This window comes from Tachyglossus aculeatus, chromosome 1, assembly GCF_015852505.1.
Source record: "Tachyglossus aculeatus isolate mTacAcu1 chromosome 1, mTacAcu1.pri, whole genome shotgun sequence".
Classification (NCBI taxonomy): domain Eukaryota; kingdom Metazoa; phylum Chordata; class Mammalia; order Monotremata; family Tachyglossidae; genus Tachyglossus; species Tachyglossus aculeatus.
Window position 1 is genome coordinate 28,448,716 of NC_052066.1, and position 16,813 is coordinate 28,465,528.

The window sequence follows — 16,813 nt, forward strand, 5'->3', positions numbered from 1 at the left end:
AATATGTACAAACATATATACATATATACAGGTGCTGTGGGGAAGGGAAGGAGGTAAGGTGGGAGGGATGGAGAGGGGGAGGAGGGGGAGAGGAAGGAGAGGGCTCATTCTGGGAAGGCCTCCTGGAAGAGGTGAGCTCTCAGTAGGGCCTTGAAGGGAGGAAGAGAGCCAGTCTGGCAGACGTGGGGAGGGAGGGCATTCCAGGCCAGGGGGAGGACGTGGGCCAGGATTCGATGGTGGGACAGGCAAGAACGAGGCACGGTGAGGAGATTAGCGGCAGAGGAGCGGAGGGTGCAGGCTGGGCTGGAGAAGGAGAGAAGGGAGGTGAGGTAGGAGGGGGTGAGGTGATGGACAGCCTTGAAGCCCAGGGTGAGGAGTTTCTGCCTGATGCGTAGGTTGATTGGTAGCCACTGGAGATTTTTGAGGAGGGGAGTAACATGCCCAGAGCGTTTCTGGACAAAGACATTCCAGGCAACGGCGTGAAGTATGGATTGAAGTGGGGAGAGACAAGAGGATGGGAGATCGGAGAGGAGGCTGATACAGTAGTCCAGACGGGATAGGATGAGAGCTTGAACGAGCAGGGTAGTGGTTTGGATGGAGAGGAAAGGGCGGATCTTGGCAATGTTGCAGAGCTGAGACTGGCAGGTTTTGGTGACGGCTTGGATGTGAGGGGTGAATGAGAGAGCGGAGTTGAGGATGACACCAAGGTTGCCGGGTTGTGAGACGAGAAGGATGGTAGTGCCGTCAACAGTGATGGGAAAGTCAGGGAGAGGGCAGGGTTTGGGAGGGAAGACAAGGAGTTCAGTCTTGAACATGTTGAGTTTGAGGTGGTGGGCAGACATCCAGATGGAGATGTCCTGAAGGCAGGAGGAGATGCAAGCCTGGAGGGAGGGGGAGAGAGCAGGGGCAGACATGTAGATTTGGGTGTCATCAGCATAGAGATGATAGTTGAAGCCGTGGGAGTGAATGAGGTCACCAAGGGAGTGAGTGTAGATTGAGAACAGAAGGGGACCGAGAACTGAACCTTGAGGAACCCCCACAGTAAGGGGGGGATGGGAGGGGGAGGAGGAGCCTGCAAAAGAGACTGAGAATGAAGGACAGGAGAGATAAGAGGCAAGAAATAAGAGATAAGAGAAATGAAGTGACTTGTCCAAGGTCACGGAGCAGGCAAGATGTGGAGCTGTTACCAACTTGTACTTACCAAGCGCTCAGTACAATGCTCTGCTCACAGTAAGCACTCAATATATATGATTGAATGAATGAATGAATTAGAACCAAGCTTTCCTGGCTTCCAGCCCTGTTCTCTTTCCACAGGGCTGCATCAATCAATCAATCAATTGATCAATCAGTGGTATTTATTGAGCACTATCTGTGTGCAGAGCACTGTCCTAAGGGCTTGGGAGAATACAACAAAGTGAATAGACACCTTCTCTGCCTGCAATAAGCCAATGGCCCAGAGGGCGTTTACAGGGAGCATGAGGACAAATTGGGGTAAAATAGATCATGCAGATAGGCCAAGGTGAAATAATAGAATACGCTGGAATAATATAATGTAAAATTGAATATGCATAGCTGTGTAAGCCCTGGGGCTGGGTAAAAATACACAAGTTCTAATGGTGGCTAATTGTTTGGTTAGACTAGATGTGCTGGGAATTAACTGGGAAAATTTCCCATGTGTGATCATTTAGTCATTAAGGTACGGCATCACTTACATGAATACTCAATCACTGCCACATTAGTCTGATACATTTTATTGAGTTGTGAGTACAACTGTAACAACAAAAGACTATTTCATTGAGTTAAAGATGGAGGGAAAGAGTATATAGGACAGTTGTTAACTGGATGTAGTACTTGTCTGCTTTGTGGCCTTGAGAAAGTCACTTCTCTTTGCTTCGGTTACCTCACCTGTAAAATAGGGATTGATACCGTGAGCCCCATGTTGGACAGGGACTGTGTCCAACCTGATTTGCTTGTATTCACCTCAGCACTTAGTACAGTGCCCGGCACATAGTAAGTGCTTAACAAAAACCAACCTTATCATCATCATTATTATTATTTTAACATTCTAAATCTTTCCCTTTCATACGTCTCTTCTAGTTTTTATACAAGTATTTTTTTTCCTATAAAAAGTTCTCTTGCCATGTGGGATTATGTTCCTGATGAATCCCCACGTGGAAAAAAAAAAACCCTCACACTTTAGTGTGTGTGCCTTGATTGTTATCATGCATAGGTGCACAACCATTTCTTCTGCTGTCACCTTTCCAGAAGAACATTCCTCAATCCCCTAGTAATGATAATAGTAATTGTGGCATTTGTTAAGGGCTTACAAGGGCTTACGACTCTGCAATCATTCTGGGTATATACAAGCAAATCAGGTTGGACACAGTCCCTGTCCCACATGGGAATCACAGTCTTAATCCCCATTTTACAGATGAGGTAACTAAGGCCCAGAGAAGTGAAGTGACTTGGCCAAGGTCACACAGCAGACAAGTAGTGGAGCTGGAATTAGAATCCAGGTCTTTGTGAATCCCAGGCCAGGGCTCTATCTGCTAGGCCATGCTGCTTTCCGCCCATGTTGAGGGGCTATTGAGTCCCTCAGCAGGCTTAATCAACCAGGATAATAATAATAACAATAATAATGATGGCATTTGTTAAGTGCTTACCATGTGCAAAGCACTGTTCTAAGCGCTGGGGAGGATATAAAGTGATCAGGTTGTCTCATGTGGGGCTCACAGTCTTCATCCCCATTTTACAGATGAGGTAACCAAGGCATAGAGAAGTGAAGTAACTAGCCCAAAGTCACACAGCTGACAAGCGGCGGAGGTGGGATTAGAACCCATGACCTCTGACTCCCAAGCCCGGGCTCTTTCCACTGAGCCACGCTGCTTCCCTATGGCACCAGCTTGCCCCATTATACTTAATAATAATAATAATGATGGTATTTGTAAAGTGCTTACTATGTTCTAAGCACTTGTAGGAAGCCCTTCAGGGCCTTTGAGACCTCTCTGGGGAAGAATGGTTTGGGACAAATAGATTTCTTAAATATCTGCAATTATTTACCTACCTGAAAATTTTCCTGTCTCCACTCCTTCCCGATCCCCTCTCAGGGTCACACCTGGAGAGTTTCCAGTAGTCTACCAGTCTTGGCTACTGGAGGGAGAGTCAAGCAGAGGCCTACCCATTCCATTCCTAGCTTGGCCACTGGCTAGTGAGCGGAAAGCAAACTGCTAAAAGTCAAAAGCCATCTGTACTGGGCAGCAGCAGAATGGGAGACTGCTGAGGGGGAGACGCAAGTTGACTGCACAGAGGGCGGCAATGGTAAACCACTTCTGGATTTTTACCGGGAGAACTCTATGGCTCCACTACCAGAACGATTGCAAATGGGGGTGGGGTGTTCCGGGAGAGATATGTCCATATTGGAAGAAACCTTCCTCCCTTCAAGGCCCTTCCTCCCTTCAAGGCCCTTTCCTCCCTTCAAGGCCCTGCTGAGAGCTCACCTCCTCCAGGAGGCCTTCCCAGACTGAGCCCCTTCCTTCCTCTCCCCCTCGTCCCCCTCTCCATCCCCCCATCTTACCTCCTTCCCTTCCCCACAGCACCTGTATATATGTATATATGTTTGTACATATTTATTACTCTATTTATTTATTTATTTATTTTGTACATATCTATTCTATTTATTTTATTTTGTTAGTATGTTTGGTTTTGTTCTCTGTCTCCCCCTTTTAGACTGTGAGCCCACTGTTGGGTAGGGACTGTTTCTATATGTTGCCAATTTGTACTTCCCAAGCATTTAGTACAGTGCTCTGCACATAGTAAGCGCTCAATAAATACGATTGATGATGATGATGATGATGATGATATTGCTGCTAGGGGTCAGAGATGACTTGACAGCATAAGACAAGACTCCTTCCAGAACTGTTCCACCCTATTTTACTGCTATACCCACTCACCCTCCTGCTGTTCATCTCAGCCCAATAATCAAGGCACATTCTTACAGTGCTTTGCACATAGTAAGCGCTTAATAAATACCATCGTATCATTCTTTTATTCATTCATTCATTCACTCAGTCATATCTATTGAGCACTTACTGTGTGCAGAGCACTGTACTACTACTACTACTAATAATAATAGCATTTATTAAGCGCTTACTATGTGCAAAGCACTGTTCTAAGCACTGGGGGGATACAAGGTGATCAGGTCCCACGGGGGACTCACAGTCAACCCCCATTTTACAGATGAGGTAACTGAGGCCCACAGAAGTTAAGTGACTTGCCCAAGGTCACACAGCTGACAATTGGCAGAGCCGGGATTTGAACCCACGACCACTGACTCCAGAGATCGGGCTCTTTCCACTGAGCCACGCTGCTTCTCTGAGCACCTTGAAGAGTACAAAACAACAATAAACAGACATATTCCCTGCCCACAATGAGCTTGCAAGCCATATGGCCTCTGTTTATTCATAATACTAGCGATATTTGTTAAGTACTTATTATGTGTCAAACACCGTACCAAGCACAAGATCATCAGGTTCCACAATGAGGCTCACAGTCTAAGTAGGAGGGAGAATGGGTTTGAATCCTCATTTTGCAGAGAAGAGAACGGAGGTACAGAAAAGTTAAGTGACTTGCCCAGGGTCACACAACAGACAAGTAGCAATGCTGGGATTAGAACTCAAGTCCTCTGATGGCCAGATTTGGGCTCTTTCCACTAGGCCACAGTACTTCTCATCTGCAATGGTAAGTTCCTCTGAAAATTCATAAAAATGGTAGCCAGAAGTATAGGCAGGAATTGTCACCCGCTGTTGGGTAGGGACCATTTCTATATGTTGCCAACTTGTACTTCCCAAGCGCTTAGTACAGTGCTCTGCACACAGTAAGCGTTCAATAAATACAATTGAATGAATGAATGAATGAATTACTATTTTAAAGATCCTGGATATTTTGAATCTGTGCTAATTTGCCTCACCAATGTAGAACGTCGTTTTTTCAGTGATTTTAATGATGCAGTAATTCTGTTGACTAGCGTTTTAGCATACCTTTAAACTGAATATATGCCTAAAATAGACAACAGAAATTTTCTTTTTCATTTAATACCAAACTCGTGATAGCGGGAATTGTGGTGGTATTTAGCTCTAAAAAGTGCAGTACACTGTACTGAGTGCTAGGGAGAAATACACATTCATTGATTTAGACGCGGTCCCTGATTCACAGGAGGCTCACAGTGAGTAAGTCACAGTAAGTCTACAGGCTTTTAAGGGTCAAAATACCTATTTGTTGTCCTTTTTTAAAAAAACTAGTATTTGCTAAGCACTTACTATGTGCCAAGCACTGTACTAAGTGCGAGGGTGAATACAAGATAATCGGGTTGCACACAGTCCCTGACCCACACAGGGCTCAGAGTCTTAATCCCCATTTTACAGATAAGGTAACTGAGGCCCAGAGAAGTGAAGTGACTTGCCCAAGGTCACACAGCAGATAAGTGGTGGAGCCGGGACAAGGACCCAGGTCTTCTGATTCCCAGGCCCGTGCTCCTTCCGCTATGCAGGGCTTCTTAGGAAATGTCATCATAAATGTCTGAATTCAATTTGCCATTTAATATTTCCAAGTTCAACCTCTGCTGGAAACAGTGTTTTGAAACATGTTGGATTTAAGATAAACGCCTGCCAACTCCTAAAATTTGGTACTTTGAAATGAAAAGAGAATTTCTCCTTTCATGAACTTTTTCCAACCCTGTTGGGAATCTCTATAAGAAAACCGTATTAGAGAAGCAGCGTGGCTCGGTGGAAAAGAGCCGGGGCTTTGGAGTCAGAGGTCCTGGGTTCAAATCCCAGCTCCTCCAATTGTCAGCTGTGTGACTTTGGGCAAGTCACTTCACTTCTCTGTGCCTCAGTTCCCTCATCTGTAAAATGGGGTTGAAGACTGTGAGCCCCTCGTGGGACAACCTGATCACCTTGTAACGTCCCCAGTGCTCAGAACACTGCTTTGCACACAGTAAGCACTTAATAAATACCATTATTATTATTATTATAAATAATAATAATAAACCACCAGACTCAGAATGACAGTCACACGTTGGTTACATCCCAGGTTTTTATAATTAATTCCATTTGCCCTCCTTTGAAGTCTGGGCACTCGGATCGATGCCCTTTAAGCACTTGGCATTCACCTTCCACCAGCCTCACAGTACTTATGCACATAACCTGCCACTCTGCCACCTCCCCTACCTATAATTTATTCTAACGTCTGTCTTCCCCATAGACTTCTTGAGGACAGGCATAGGATCTACCAATTCAGTTGCATTATACTCTCCCAAGCACTTAGTACAGTGCTTTGCACACCATAAGCGCTCAGTAAATATGATTGAATGAATGAATGCTCTGCATTCGGGTCATGGGTTCTAATCCTGGCTCCGCCACTTGTCCGCTGTGTGACTTTGGGCAAGTCACTTCACTTCTCTGTGCCTCAGTTCCCTCATCTGTAAAATGGAGATTAAGACTGTGAGCCCTGTGTGGGACAACCTGATTACCTTGTATCTCCCCCAGTGCTTAGAACAATGCTTGGCACATAGTAAGTGCTTAACAAATACCATTATTGTTATTATAAGTGCTCATGAAATGCAATCAATTTTTTAAGTGACTCTGGCATTTACCACTGGGTGACCTTGTGCAAGTCATTTCACTTCTCTGCACCTCAGTTTCCTTACCTGTAAAATGAGAACTAAATACCTGTTTTCCCTCCTTCTTACACTGCGAGAACCCTGTGGGGAAGGGGCTGTGTCCAACCTGATTATCTTGGATCAACCTCAATGCTTAGGGTAGTGCTTGTCTCCAAGTAAGAGCTTAACAAATACCACAATTATTATTTGAGGATTTAATTAGTGCTACTATCTTCCAGTCACCGTACTAAGCTAGATGTAAGCTAACCTAAGCTGTACTAAGATAGATGTAAGTTAATCAGGTTGGACACAGTCCATGCCCTACAAGAGGCTTGCAGGCTTAATCCTCTGCCTTAGAGAAGCAGCGTGGCTCAGTGGAAAGAGCACGGGCTTTGGAGTCAGAAGTCATGGGTTCAAGTCCTGGCTCTGCCAATTGTCAGCTGTGTGACTTTGGTCAAGCCACTTAACTTCTCTGGGCCTCAGTTACCTCATCTGTAAAATGGGGATGAAGACTGTGAGCCCCCCATCATCATCATCATCAATCGTATTTATTGAGCACTTACTATGTGCAGAGCACTGCACTAAGCGCTTGGGAAGTACAAATTGGCAACATATAGAGACAGTCCCTACCCAATAGTGGGCTCACAGTCTAAAAGGGGGAGACAGAGAACAAAACCAAACATACTAACAAAATAAAATAAATAGAATAGATATGTACAAGTAAAATAAATAAATAAATAAATAGAGTAATAAATATGTACAAACATATATACATATATACAGGTGCTGTGGGGAAGGGAAGGAGGTAAGAAGGGGGGAATGGAGAGGGGGACGAGGGGGAGAAGAAGGAAGGGGCTCAGTCTGGGAAGGCCATGGGACAATCTGATCACCTTTTAACCTCCCCAGTGCTTAGAACAGTGCTTTGCACATAGTAAGTTCTTAATAAGATGCCCTTATTGTTATTACCTACTCACTATGCCTCACTCTCGTCTATCTCACCGCCAACCTCTCGCCCACCTGTTTCCCCTGACCTGGAGTGCCCTCCCAATTCACAGCCGACAGACAATTACTCTTCCCACCTTCAAAGCCTTACTGAGGGCACATCTCCTCTTAAAGGTCTTCCCTGACTAAGCTCTCCTTTCCTCTTTTCCCACTCCCTGTTGGATCACCCTGATTTGCTCCCTTTATTCACTCCTCCCTTAACCCCACAACATTTATGTACATATCTGGAATTTATTTATTTATATTAATATCTATCTCCCCCTCTAGACTCTTTCTCTCTCCCCTCTACCACTCACTGTGGACAGGGAAGGTGTCTACCAACTCTGTTGAACTGCACTCTACCAAGCGCTTAGTACAGTGCTCTGCACACATAGTAACCATATTAGAGAAGCAGCAGGGTGTAGTGGTTACAGCATGGGCCTGGGAGTTGGAAGGTCATGGGTTCTAATCCCGGCTCTGACACTTGTCTGCTGGTGACCTTGGGCAAGTCACTTCACTTCTCTGTGCCTCAGTTATTTCATCTGTAAAATGGGGATTGAGGCTGTGAGTCCCACATGGAACAGGGACTATGTCCAACCCCGTCTCTCTATGTTGCCAATTTGTACTTCCCAAGCGCTTAGTACAGTGCTCTGCACACAGTAAGTGCTCAATAAATATGATTGAACGAATGAATGAACCCAATTTGCTTGTATCCACCCCAGAGCTTAGTACAATTCCTGGCACATAGTAAGCGCTTAGCAAACAGCATAATTATTATATTATATATTTACAGGCAAAACCAGGATTAGAACCAAGATGTGATGATTCCCAGAGCTGTGCTCTTTCCTCCAGACCAAATCACCATCCTTCTCACCCCACATCTTAATGCCCGATTGCAATCAGAAGGCCTTAAGCCTATCGCTCCCTCTCTTGAGCCAACTTGGCAGGCAGAGGGTGACGTATGGGAAGGGGATGGAGTAGAGGTGGAAGTAGAGGTTAAGAAAAGAATGGTCTCCACCCAGGAGGGCCACTGGGGATAGGAAGGGGAGACTCGATGTTTGGAATGACAATCAAGGAAGCCTTGGGCTGGAGGGCATTCCAGGGGTTTGAATTCCTCTGAAGGGAATTGATGTCTTCAAAGATCCCCGGGAAACGGATTTCATTATCTCTCAGAACATCCCATTCCTTGGTTTAACTCCCGCTTGTCTTCATTATGTTTAGTCTAAATGCCTCCCCACTTCAGTTCCAGTCCACTTCCTTTTGTTCTGGCCTCAATGGGGACAGAGGACAGCCAGTCAGGGCCCTCTACTTAATGAACACACAATTAGCGCTATTCTCAGCCTGCCCTTTACAGGAGAGAAAAGAAGATGGTGAAAGACCAAAGAAGGGAACTACATAAAGCTGAAAGGAGTTGAAAATATCTAGCCTCAGGCACTGTAATTAGGGGAAGCAGTGTGATTTAGTGGATAAGAGCACAGACCAAGGAGTCAGAAGGTCCTGGTTCTAACCCGGGCTTCTCCCCTAGTCTGCTGTGTGACCTTGGGCAAGTCACTTAATTTATCTGGGCCTCAGTGCCCTCATCTGTAAAATGGGGATTAAGACTGTGAGCCCCATGTGGGACAACCTGATTACCTTGTATCTGCCCCAGAGCTTAGAACAGTGCTTGGAATATAGTAAGTGCTTAACAAAAACCATCATTATTATTATCTTTATTATTAATAATAATAATATAATTAATAATATGATAGTAAGTGCTTAACAAATATCATCATTATTATTATCTTTATTATTATTATTATTATTAATATAATTAATAATATGATAGTACGTGCTTAACAAATACCATCATTATTATTAGCTTTATTATCATTCATATCATTAATAATAATAATAATATTAATAATGATTAATAATATTAATGATAATAATAATAATAATTTATCTGGGCCTCAGTTACCTCATCTAGAAGATGGGGATTAAGAGTATTAGTCCCATTTGAGACAAGACCATGTCCAATCTGATTATCTTGTATCTACCCGAGCACTTAGAACAGTGATTGAATATAGTATGTGCTTAACAACTACCGTAATTATTGTGATTATCATTATCGTATCTCCTTTCAGTCTTCCCTTCCTTACACTAAATATTCTCAACTACCTTCCCCTTTACCTAGTTGCCACTTCTTGGTCTTCCACCAACTTCTTTCCCCCCTTATGAACCACCTTCAAGTTCTCTTCATTGGTACAGACAGCAGTGGGATCCGAAAACAACAGAAAAATTCTCAGCTCAGCCCGGCTCCCGGAAATGGAACCTGAGATTCCACTCCTGAAGTGCTTTGTATCAACTTGCTGTCCCATTTGTAAGAAATGACCGGCGGTTTCCTCCTATTCCATTCTTGCGGCTTGACCCTTGACCCCGAGTCCTTCCTCTCTCGCTGGAGGATGCAGCCATGAGAAGGGGCCAGGGCCTTTTGGGAATGACCTGTGAGGAAGGCCTCTCCCGCTACGTCTGTTTTTTCCCCCTGGTCTGCATTGTTTTCCAAGTGTTCCCGACTGGGAAAGAGGGCTGTGTCTCCCCATGAGAGCTGAAGAGAGGAACAACTCAGTCTGATCTTGGGCGGGGCTCTTTATTCCTTTGGAAAACCATTTCCACAGAGGTGGGATTTTGGTCAGTACTTCCAACTCTCACGTTCAGTTGATTGCTGGATCCTGCCTGTTTATTTTTTTTTCCTCTCTGTAACATAAGGAATAATTATGGCATTTGTTAAGGGTTCGCTGTATGTCAAACACTGTTCTAAGGACTGGGGTAGATAGAAGCTAATCAGGTTGGACACAGTCCCTGTACCACAAGGGGCTCACAGAGTTCTTGCTCTCATCATGTGCAGCCTAGACTACAATTATTTTCAATCATAATAATAACGATAATTGTGGTATTTGTAAGCACTTACAGACATTAATATAAATAAATACATTATGGACAGGTACATTCATTCATTCAATCGTATTTATTGAGTGCTTACTGTGTGCAGAGCACTGAACTAAGCACTTGGGAAGTACAAGTTGGCAACATAAGTTGGAGTCAGAGGTCATGGGTTCAAATCCCAGCCCCGCCAATTGTCAGCTGTGTGACTTTGGGCGAGTCACTTCACTTCTCTGGGCCTCAGTTACCTCATCTGTAAAATGGGGATTAAGACCGTGAGCCCCCCGTGGGACAGCCTGATCACCTTGTAACCTCCCCAGCGCTTAGAACAGTGCTTTGCAAATAGTAAGCGCTTAATAAACGCTATCATTATTAACACATAGAGACAGTCCCTACCCAACAACGGGCTCACAGTCTAGAAGTGATGTGGGGCTGAAAAGCAGTTTGTCCTAGTGGACAGAGCAAGGGCCTGGGAGTAAGAAGGATCTGGGTTCTAATTCTGTCTCTGCCACTGGTCTGCTGTGTGACCAGAGGCAAATCACTTAGCTTCCCACGCCTCAGATACCTCATCTGTAAAATGAAGATTAGCAATAATAATAAAAAAGATATTTGGTAAGTGCTTACTATGTGCCAAGCACTGTTCACTCATTCATTCAGTCATATTTATTGACCACTGACTGTGCATAAAGCACTGTACTAAGTGCTTGGGAGAGCAATAAGTGCTGGGGTACATACAAGGTTGGATACAGTCCCTCTGCCATGTAGGGCTTACAGTCTTAATCCCCATTTTATAGGTGAGGTAACTGAGGCAAAGAGAAGTGAAGTGACTTGCCCAAGGTCACACAGCAGACAAATGGTGGGGCTGGGATTAGAACCCATGACCTTCTGGCTCCCAGGTCCATGGGACATGGACCGTATCCAACCCGATTAGCTTGTATCTACCCCAGTGCTTAGTATATTGCCTGGTACATAGTAAGGGCTTAACAAATACCTTTTTTAAAAAAAAGTTCCCAAAGATTCTAGATGCAATTGTATAGGTGATGCAGCAGCGGGAGGGATTCAGGGAAGGAGAGCTTAACTCCTCTCCATGGAGAAGCAGCGTGGCTCAGTGGAAAGAGCACGGACTTTGGAGTCAGAGGTCATGGGTTCAAATCCCGGCTTCGCCAAGTGTCAGCTGTGTGACTTTGGGCAAGTCACTCAACTTCTCTGTGCCTCAGTGACCTCATCTGGAAAATGGGGATTGAGACTCTGAGTCCCCCGTGGGACAACCTGTTCACCTTGTAACCTCCCCAGTGCTTAGAACAGAGCTTCGCACATAGTAAGCGCTTAATAAATGCCATCATTATTATTACTAACTGGGGAAGGCCTCGACGAAGGGAAATTAAGTGACTTTCCCATGGTCCCACGGCAGACAAGTGGTGTAGCTGAAATTAATTCTCAGGTCTCATGACTTGCAGGTGTGTGGACTTTCAACTTGAGCGCATTGCTTCTCTACAGCTTTTGTGACTATATTATGTTACAGTGCACATATCGGCTGATCTGTTTCTCCTGCAGTCAACAGTTGTAGCATTGTTCTTTCGCTCGTTTCCCCTATTTCTCCAGGAAAGGGGGTGAGGGCCCAGGGTAGGGGCAGTAGAGCCCAAATCGGAAGGTCATGAAGTGAGTGATGATAGAATGCAGGGTTAAGGGAAGACTATGATGGATAGTGGAGTTGGCGGGCGACGGAGCAGATGGTGAAGTTAGAGATGGAGCCCCGTCTGGAGATGATGCGATCTAAGGTGTGTCTATGCTGACGTATGGCTGGGGAGGGGTGAAACTAGAGGTCGGCAGAGTTGAAAAGTGAATGGAAACAGGCTGTCTGGAGAGTCAGAGAGAAAAATAACATGGACTTTCTGAAGCCCTGAGAAGGAGAAAGCTGTGAGACTAGGAAGGAGAGAAAGACATTAAAGTTAGTCAGAATTGCAGAGCGGGCCCAGGAGGCTAGAACATGGATTCAAAGAAGGCAGCATTCTTTCATTCATTCATTCATTCATTCATTCAATCGTATTTATTGAGCGCTTACTGTGTGCAGAGCGCTGTACTAAGCACTTGGGAAGTACAAGTTGGCAACATATAGAGACGGTCCCTAACCGACAACGGGCTCACATTCTAGAAGGGGGAGACAGACAACAAAACAAAACATGTAGATGGGGTCAAAATTGTCAGAACAAATAGAATTATAGCTATGTGCACATCATTAACAAAATAAATAGAATAGTAAATATGTACAATTTAAATAAATAGAGCAATAAATCTCTACAAATATATACAAGTGCTGTGGGGTGAGGAAGGAGGTAGGGCGGGGGGATGGGGAGGAGGAGAGGAAAAAGGGGGCTCGGTCTGGGAAAGGCTCCTGCAGGAGGTGAGCTCTCAATAGGGCTTTGAAGGGAGGAAGAGAGCTAGCTTGGCGGATGTGTGGAGGGAGGGCATTCCAGGCCAGGGGGAGGACGTGGGACAGGGATCGACGGCGGGACAGTCGAGAATGAGGCACAGTGAGGAGATTAGTGGCAGAGGAGCGGAGGGTGTGGGCTGGGCTGGAGAAGGAGAAAAGGGAGGTGAGGTAGGAGCGGGCGAGGTGATGGAGAGCCTTGAAGCCGAGGGTGAGGAGTTTTTGCCTGATGCATAGGTTGATTGGTAGCCACTGGAGATTTTTGAGGCGGGGACTAACATGCCCTGAACGTTTCTGCACAAAGATGATCCGGGCAGCGGGGTGAAGTATGGATTGAAGCGGGGAGAGACAGGAGGATGGGAGATTGGAGAGGAGGCTAATGCAGTAATCCAGTTGGGATAGGATGAAAGATTGAACGAGTAGGGTAGCAGTTTGGATGGAGAGGAAAGGGCGGATCTTCGCGATGTTGCGGAGGTGAGACCAGCAGGGTTTGGTGACGGATTGGATGTGAGGGGTGAACGAGAGAGCGGAGCCGAGGATGACACCAAGGTTGTGGGCTTGTGAGATGGGAAGGATGGTAGTGCCGTCAACAGTGATGGGAAAGTCAGGGAAAGGGCAGAGTTTGGGAGGGAAGATAAGGACTTCAGTCTTGGACATATAAGCACTGTACTAAGTGCGTGGAAAGTACAACTCACAGTAAAGAGATGGGATGATCTACTTCTTCCCCTCCCCTAATTCATTAAAGAACATCACACCCACTGCACTGTCCACTACTAGCTGTGTTCCCACCCCAGCCCACCCCCTTCCACCCCACCCTTCACCCAATTCAATTCAATTCAATCGTATTTATCGAGCACTTCTGGTTTGCAGAACACTGTAGCAAGTGCTTGGAAAGTACAGTACAGAAATAAACAGAGATAATCCCTGCCCACAATGGGCTCACAGTCTAGAGGAAGGGAGGCAGATATCAATACAAATAAGCAGGCATCAATATAAATAAATGTAATTATAGATATATAAATATATGCGTAAGTGCTGTGGGGTGGGGATGGGGGAAGAGCAAAGGGAGCAAGTCATGGTGACATGGAAGGAAGGGGGAGCTGAGGACAAATGGGGCTTAATCTGGGAAGGCCTCTTGGAGGAGGTGTGTCTGCAGTAATGATAACAATAATAATAATGATGGCATTTATTAAGTGCTTACTATGTGCAAAGCACTGTTCTAAGCACTGGGGAGGTTACAAAGTGATCAGGTTGTCCCATGGGGGGCTCACAGTCTTAATCCCCATTTTACAGATGAGGGAACTAAGGCCCAGAGAAGTTAAGTGACTTGCCCAAAGTCACAAAGCTGACAATTGGCAGAGCTGGCATTTGAACCCATGACCTCTGACTCCAAAGCCCGCTCTCTTTCCAGGCTGCTTCTCAGGCTGCAGTAGGGTTTTGAAGGGGCAAAGAGTGATTTTCTGGTGGATTTGAGGAGGGAGGGGCATTCCAGGCCAGAAGTAGGATGTAGGGGCCAGGAGTCGGAGGCAAGACAGGCGAGATGGAGACTCATCATCAATCATATTTATTGAGCGCTTACTGTGTGCAGAGCACTGTACTAAGCGCTCAGTGAGGCTCAGTGAGGAGTTTAGCGGCAGAGGAGAGGAGTGTGTGGACTGGGCTGTTGAAGGAGAGAAGAGAGGTGAGGTAGGAGGGGGCAAGGTGATGGAGAGCTTTAAAGTCAATGGTGAGGAGTATTTGTTTGCTATGGAGGTGGATAGGCAACCACTGGAGATTTTTGAGGAGGGAGGTTGCATGCCGTGAATGTTTCTGTAGAAAGATAATCCAGGCAGCGGAGAGAAGTATGGATTAAAGTGGGGACACCATCCTGCCAAAGGGCTACAGTAAGTCTGGCAGGGCTACAGCCAATGACTTCTGCTGTACCCAGCCTGCTGCCCACGCCCACCGCAGGGACCCCCCAAACCCACGGTATTCTCGTCCACTCTCATGAGTCCAGCAGCTGCGGTTGGCAAGGTTGTCGATGCTCTAGACTGTGAGGCTGTATGCTCTAGACTGTGAGCTCACTGTGGGCAGGGAATGTGTCTGTTGTTATTTTGTACTCTCCTAGACACTTAGTACAGTACTTGGCACACAGTAAGCACTCAATAAATATGACTGAATGAATAAATAAATGAAGGAATAATTGTTATGTTGTCCTAGTCCACGTCCTGCCTCTGGCCTGGATTACCCTCCCTCCTCAAATCTTTCAGATAATTACTCTCCCCCTCTTCAAAGTCTTATTGGCACATCTTCAAGAGGCCTTCCCAGACTAAGCCCCCTCCTTTCCTCTTCTCCATCTCCCTTCTGCATCGCCCTGACTTGCTCCTTTTGTTCTTCCCCTCTCCAGGTCCCACAGCACTAAGGTATATATCTGTAATTTATTCATTTGTATTGACGTTTGTCTCCCCTCCTCTAGACTGTAAGCTCCTTATGGGAAGGGAATGTGTCTGTCTATTGTTGTACGGTACTCTCCAAGTGCCTAGAGAAGCAGCAAGGCATAGTGGATATACCCCAGGCCTGGGAATCAGAAGGTCATGGGTTCTAATCCCAGCTCTGCCACTTATCTGCTGTGTGACCTTGGGCAAGTCAGTTCACTTCTCTGTGCCTCAGTTACCTCATCTGTAAAATGCAGATCGAGACTGTGAGCCCCACGTGGGACAGAACCTGTGTCAAACCCAATTTGCTTGTATCTACCCCATCATCGTCAATCATATTTATTGAGCGCTTACTATGTGCAGAGCACTGTACTAAGCGCTTGGGAAGTACAAGTTGGCAACATATAGAGACAGTCCCTACCCAACAGTGGGCTCACAGTCTAAAAGGGGGAGACAGAGAACAAAACCAAACATACTAACAAAATAAAATAAATAGAATAGATATTTACAAGTAAAATAAATAAATAAATAGAGTAATAAATCTGTACAAACATATATACATATATACAGGTGCTGTGGGGAAGGGAAGGAGGTAAGATGGGGGGGATGGAGAGGGGGACGAGGGGGAGAGGAAGGAAGGGGCTCAGTCTAGGAAGGCCTTCTGGAGGAGGTGAGCTCTCAGCAGGGCCTTGAAGGGACGAAGAGAGCGAGCTTGGCAGATGTGCGGAGGGAGGGCATTCCAGGCCTGGGGGATGACGTGGGCCGGGGGTCGATGACGGGACAGGCGAGAACGAGGTACAGTGAGGAGATTAGCGGCGGAGGAGCGGAGGGTGTGGGCTGGGCTGTAGAAGGAGAGAAGGGAGGTGAGGTAGGAGGGGGCGAGGGGATGGACAGCCTTGAAGCCCAGGGTAAGGTGTTTCTGCCTGATGCGCAGATTGATTGGTAGCCACTGGAGATTCTTGAGGAGTGCTTAGTAGAGTGCCTGGTAAATAGTAAGTGCTTAACAAATACCATACAGTGCTCTGCACACAATAAGTTCTCAAAAAATGTGATTGAATGAATATTGTATTCTCCCAAATGCTCAGTACAATGCTCTGCACGCAGACTGGTTGAGTAAATAGGCTCTCCCAGGGGGTACAGTGCCCCTGGAGGACTCCCACCCTGCCCAGAAGGGTTTCCTCACCCCAGAATGTGGAGAGTCTCTCCCATATCTTTCTTCAGAAGAAGCATCCTCGCTGAAGGGAGCAGAACAGAGCTGGCCTGGGTCTAATGCGTCAGCGGCAGGGTGACAGTAGCCTCAGAAATCCTGTTCCCAGTATCTTCTGGAGCAGGTCAGGTCTGTCCTGAGTGAGCCTGCCTGCCTGAGAGGTTGAGGGATCTGTTGGCCTTGACTGTCATCACATCTCCTTGTCTTGT

General features: G+C 46.0%; 1 non-coding gene across 1 annotated transcript; it reads left to right on the forward strand.

Moving 5' to 3' along the window:
- The first annotated feature begins 3,097 nt into the window (after positions 1-3,097).
- LOC119934212 lies at positions 3,098-3,235 on the forward strand. Its single transcript, XR_005452881.1, has one exon. It is a non-coding gene; the product is annotated as a small nucleolar RNA SNORA7 (small nucleolar RNA).
- Positions 3,236-16,813: the final 13,578 nt, after the last annotated feature.